The sequence below is a fragment of the Cupressus sempervirens genome, chromosome 8 (assembly GCF_028749045.1).
Source record: "Cupressus sempervirens isolate cs-2001-9-10 chromosome 8, ASM2874904v1, whole genome shotgun sequence".
In the NCBI taxonomy this organism is placed as follows: domain Eukaryota; kingdom Viridiplantae; phylum Streptophyta; class Pinopsida; order Cupressales; family Cupressaceae; genus Cupressus; species Cupressus sempervirens.
In genome coordinates, this window is record NC_143125.1 from 662,538,038 (window position 1) to 662,544,233 (window position 6,196).

Consider the following 6,196-nt stretch of genomic DNA (forward strand, 5'->3'; position numbering starts at 1 on the left):
TATAAATAACACATGTTAATAAAACAAATTGTTGATAATTACTATAAAACTAAAGAAAAAAAACACGTACTCATTTGTAAATGCAACTATTTAATATGTATATAGAAAAAATGTGTACTATAACCTAAAATTTATAAGGAAAATATGAAATTTCACCTCTTCCATTACCTCAACATCAGAAATCTTAGGTGCATTCATCAACATAAAAACCCTCAATTGTTTCTACATATATTTGACAAACAATTCAACACATATTCATCAATATTGAGTAAATGTATATACATTCACTCATAATAAGTTTAAAAATATAAAATTTACTTGTATTTAATACTTTTTTTTGTTTCAGTGTTCTTGCTGATTTCCTTCCCTTTCTTCTAGACTTCGAGCTGTGTGGAGTACCCTAAAGAAGAAACAAATATAACATAAGAGGAATCAATAAGACACATCATGAGTTCAACTCAAAACATAAACTTGATAGGTGTGCAAGCAATTATACCGCATATCTCTCAAGGCCAAAGTTAATTGCAAAAAGTGTGGCATCATCAATTTGAGAAATTTCAGCCCCCGACAAGCCTTATAAAATAGTAAAGAGTATTGTTATAAATATGAGATAATGTTGTAAATGGAAAGAAGGCACAATAACAACAAGAAGATAATAGGAGGGAAAGAAGGCACAAGAAGGACTTGAAAGAAGATATTGGAAGGAGTTGAAAGATAGAAAAATTGGGGCTCAAAAATACTACAAGGCCTAAATTGAAAACAAAGAGACTGAGAAGGAAAAGAGAGATGTGAATGAACTTTTGGCACCTTGTCAAGAATAAAAGTGGAGATTCATGATCTACACACTCCTACAAGACACCCTATGTGATATGGAGGTTCTTTAAAATGGATGGGTATATTGAGGATGAACTCATGAGGTTCATTAGATGGAGTTTGGGAATGCTACGAGCAAGATATGCAGATAAGAATTGGATGGATTTGATGATTTTGGGAGGGTTTCAATTATGGTAGGAGATGGAAAGGTATTATTGTACTTTTAAGAATACCAATTAAGAAACAATATTTCAAAGCCAATATATTATTGTACTTTTAAGAATATTTTAAAAACTTTACCTTGGGTGTTCTTGCTCCTAGCCTCACACCTCTAGCAAAATGTGTATTATGTGGTGTTCTTGTATCACCTGTTGCACCCTGCATTGTATATTGTTTGAACATATCAATCTTAAGTACTCTATAAAATAAAATATATATTTACTTTTATGATATTTAGATGATTAAATAATATCATGTAAAATCTTACGAGGTTCATTAGATCGGGTTTGGGTAATGCTAGGAGCAAGAGATGTGAATGGAAATTGGATGGATTTGATGAATGGGAGGGTTTCAAAGATGGTAGGAGATGGAAGAGGATTTATAAGAGGTGCTTAAATGATGATAGGAGATGGAAGAGAATCTATAAGTACGTTGGATGAAAGAGGGATGATAGTTATGGGACATGGAAGAGGAATGATGAGTACGACAAATGGAAAGGTTTTAGCGTGCTAGAAACTTCTCATGATGTAATTAGATGAGATGTCCTCATAAACTTAACTTGGACATGGATATTATATTGGCTTCCTTATAAGACTTATTAGAGACTAGGTCTTCATTGTAAAACAATTAAGAAACAACATTTAGAGAACTTTGTGTTGTTAGTGTCATACCAATTAAGAAACAATATTTTAAAGCCAATGTATTATTGTACTTTTAAGAATATTTGAAAAACTTCATCTCGGGTGTTCTTGCTCCTAGCCTCACACCTCTAGCAGAATGAGTACTCTATGGTACTCTTGTACTGCTTGATGCACCATGCATTGCATATTGTTCGCATCAATCTAGAGTGATCTATAGAATTATTATTTTTTACTTTTATGATATTTAGGTGATTAAATAATATAATGTCAAAACTCAAAAAAAAAATTGTGTCTCCTATCCACCGAAGACCATCGCCATCAAAACGTTTATGAGTATGACATTTCCACCTTTGTATGAATAACAAGTATGCTCATAATGTACAAATGGATGAGATGACACTCCATCTTGAGATGCCTCCACATCCATCCCATCACACATGTAGTGATAGCTAAAACAAAAATGTTGATTGGGCCCTAAAGACTATAATGATGCACATGATGATGATGTAGGTGGCACAAGTGAGGATGACACTAGTGATGTAGGTGACACGAGTGGAGATGACACTAGTGGTGCAAGTGACACAAGCGGAGATGACACTGGTGGTGCAGGTGATGTTGATGGAGTTGTTGTAGGCTATGATGACCGAAGTGCCATAGGTGATGATGATGGAGCTTTCACATGCTATGATGACTGTAAACATGCATTTGATGATGGTCAATGTGCCATAGGTGAAGGAAACCACCTAACTGTGAGTCATGTGCTCAATTATAACATATATCAATGATGTAGTCACATGAAGAGTCTATAAATAAATAGAATCATTTACAATTGATGGGAGCACAACATGAGGCATGGTAATTCCCACTAATCACCCTCTCTCTCTCTCTAATATCTCTATTAAAAACATAATAGGATCCCTTGCCTCTCTCTATTTATACCCTCTAATCACCCTCCCCCTCTCTCTATATGTATGCCTCCTAATCACCCTCTCTCTCACTCTCCCCTACCTTATCTCACCATTATATCCCTCTCTCTATCCCAATCTATAAGATCTCTCAATTAAGATAATCTTTAGCCATTGAAAATGTAATATGAGTTCCCATCTATCTCTCTAGATATGGCCCCCTCTCCCCCCTCCCTCCTTTTAACCAAGTATCACTCTATCTTCCCTCCATTAAAAACATAATATGTGTCTTTTTACAATTAGCCTATGACCATTATTATGGTTAGATTTTATGTTAACATATGTTATAATAAGACGGATAACTACGTTTCCTTTCATATATATTTTGTTATTGTATTTTCTTAGATTAAATCCCAAATAAAATATATAAGAGTTGAGAAAATTATATAGTTGAAAATTTTATCAAATATATTATTGATAAAACGAACATTTACCTACATATTATTATTATATTATACAATAATATATAATCTAAGAAAATTCAATTCAAAAGAATTGTATAATAACTTTTATTTCAATGGTAGATCATATCTATCATTTGAAATGAAAATAATAACCTATTCAATACTAATCATTTTAAAAGTAAAAATATTGAAGATATAAATAATTCTATTTAATTTTATCTTTGATTTAAGTTATCTTATATCTCATTGAAAGAATTGGAAACTCTTTATTTAATGGAAAATGAAACTAACAATCTTGTTATATTTAAATAAACTCTAAATTGATTTAGAAACTAAAAAAATAGAAACAATTATATTCTATTTTATATTTGATCTAGTTTTGAAATCTATCACTCATACTTACACCTCACATATTTTAAAATATGAATATAAATTTTTATTTGTTGAAAAAAGATTGATCATATCTTTGATTTCAATGGTGGGTCCTATTTGTCATTATGGAAAGAATAAATTAAAATATAGGTCAGTTGAAAATGATAATTTCTATTTTGAACTTAAATAATATTAAATACAAATTTAAGTAATAAATTTAAAAGTATTATTAAAAGATAAGAAAATGTGGTGTCTTTTTATTTTCTTCAATAATAAGTGTATATTTTAGTAAGTTTTCTAAATCAAATTTGATTTGTTTAAACTTAAAAATAAATAAATATTATTAATGATGAAAAGTTTAATTAATTAATTTTTGAATAAATTAATATGTTAATAAAAGAGATTTTGGTTTTAAATCTTGAAGTTTTAGGAAAAAAATTATTAATATTATGTCTAATTTTTTTAATTTTTTATAATTTGAAATGATTTTCTAGGTGTATTATCCCACCCCTTTTTTTGGACATGTTATTTCTGATTGCCTCTTATTTTTGGGTTATAATGTTGGGCCCATTATTATGGAATAACAAAAGACATTTCATATGTAATTGCCTTCCATTATTTTTTCTTTACACAGACAATTCCTTGACATATTCCCATTGCTATTGCCATTGTATATGCCTCTCACCATAACTAGCTTTTTGCATTTTACATATTCATATTGTATTATCATTTTGAGTCAAGTGAATAATTATGGCAAAGTATTAGATTGAAAAAATGGGGAAGTGAGGGTGAAGTAAAGGCCTGCTAACATGAGAAAGCTATAAACCCCACCCAAGACTACAAAGTAACTGAGGGGCCTTGATACTTGCATATTTGTTTTATTATTGTCACACATTTATGGATGTTGTAAATCTAGTCATTTAAGAGGGTTGATTGTAGAAATATGAACCCTCACTAATATAAAAATAATCTCCATTTTTTAAAAAATCAATAGATAATAGAGCATATGTAATTATATCTCAGATATAATTATATATAGTCATATTAGTTTTATCCAATTGAAGCTACCAAACATCAACACATTGTTGATGTGTTTTGTATAAGAGTTGTTTATTAATAGAATATAAAATTATAAAGATTGTGTTAAGAAGGATTTGATTATTGAATGTATAATTTGACATAGAAAGTTGAATTTTTGACAAAAAATAATATAAATTTATAAAATTTAATGACAATTATAAATATTTTAATAGAATTTTTTAATATTTTTAATAATACATAAATTCTTATTTCTGATTTTAAAAATAAAATAAATAATTTATATTTCCATCCAAAAATAATAGTTTAAAATAATTTCTTCTACTACAATGTTGTGAGCTAGGAATAATTTGAATATTCATGTTTGTTGTATAACTATCTTCATTCTACATGAAAAAAAATATTTTACACCAATCTTATCCAAATTCTAAATATTTAGTTAAGGAAAAGGAACTTAGAGCCATAAAATCGAAATGAATGTTCCTAAGAAATAAATTATAAGTTCACACATAGTTGTCCTTGATAAGAATGGATCCACCGAAACATTTAGTTGAAGCGTGTGAATCGTGAAACATTAGAATTTAAAAAACGCGTATTGTTTTAGAATGCCAAGGTCGTTGTAGTATAGTGGTGAGTATTCCCGCCTGTCACGCGGGTGACCCGGGTTCGATCCCCGGCAACGGCGAAAGTTTTGTTTCGCTTATATCCGTGACATTATAGTAGAACAGAGGTGTTGCGGTAATTCAACTTCAGATCCGGTGTAAAGCAATTAGACTTTCTAAGTTGAATCCATTTGATTTTGTAAATGCAAATGGTAAATTAAATAGCCATAGAATTGAAATCTAATACTATTTTAGAATCCGTTCTGAGGTTTTGATCTCATAATGTTAGATCAATTTAGTGTAATGTTCATCAATATTTTAATTGTAATTTATAAATAGTTGTAGTTATTTATTGTTTAATAATTGAATATATTTTAATTGTAATTTATAAATAGTTGTCGTTATTTATTGTTTAATAATGTAGTTTTTTTAATAGAAATTGGAGTCATTAAAATTTTAAAAAGTTATTTAACTACTAACTCTAAGAACTATTGTAGGCCATCATGCATAACAAAACACGACCATGATCTATTATCTATTGATTTTATTTTTTAAAGGGAGATTTTTTTATATTAGTGAGGGTTCATATTTCTACAATCAACCCTCTTAAATGACTAGATTTACAACATTCATAAATGTGTGACAATAATAAAACAAATATGCAAGCATGAAGGTCCCTCAGATTACTTTGTAGTCTTGGTTGGGGTTTATAGCTTTCTCATGTTAGCATGCCTTTACTTCACCCTCACTTCCCCATTTTTTCTATCTAATACTTTGCCATAATTATTCACTTGACTCAAAATGATAATAAAATATGAATATGTAAAATGCAAAAAGCTAGTTCGTCAATGCATAGTCTTCCTCCTCTTCCCCCAACCCCTTTTATTGGAAGTCTGGTCTGCTATCTATCTCCTTTCTCCTTCTCTTCTTTTGCATGCATTTTGATGATGGATCACAGAGTGTGATTCAACACATTGATGTAAAAAATTGTTCACACAATCAAATCCAGAAAACAAATTACAACACTGGTGGATTGTGGAAATCTGATAGCTCTAATGTGTAGACAGTAATTCTATCAAGATGCACGCTATCTAATAATATACATGTATTGAAAACTTTTGCGAGCCAATCATGAGTAGTTT

General features: G+C 29.7%; 1 non-coding gene across 1 annotated transcript; it reads left to right on the top strand.

Moving 5' to 3' along the window:
• The first annotated feature begins 5,065 nt into the window (after positions 1–5,065).
• Positions 5,066–5,137, top strand: TRNAD-GUC (transfer RNA aspartic acid (anticodon GUC)). The gene has a single exon. It is a non-coding gene; the product is annotated as a tRNA-Asp (tRNA).
• The last annotated feature ends 1,059 nt before the right edge of the window (positions 5,138–6,196 follow it).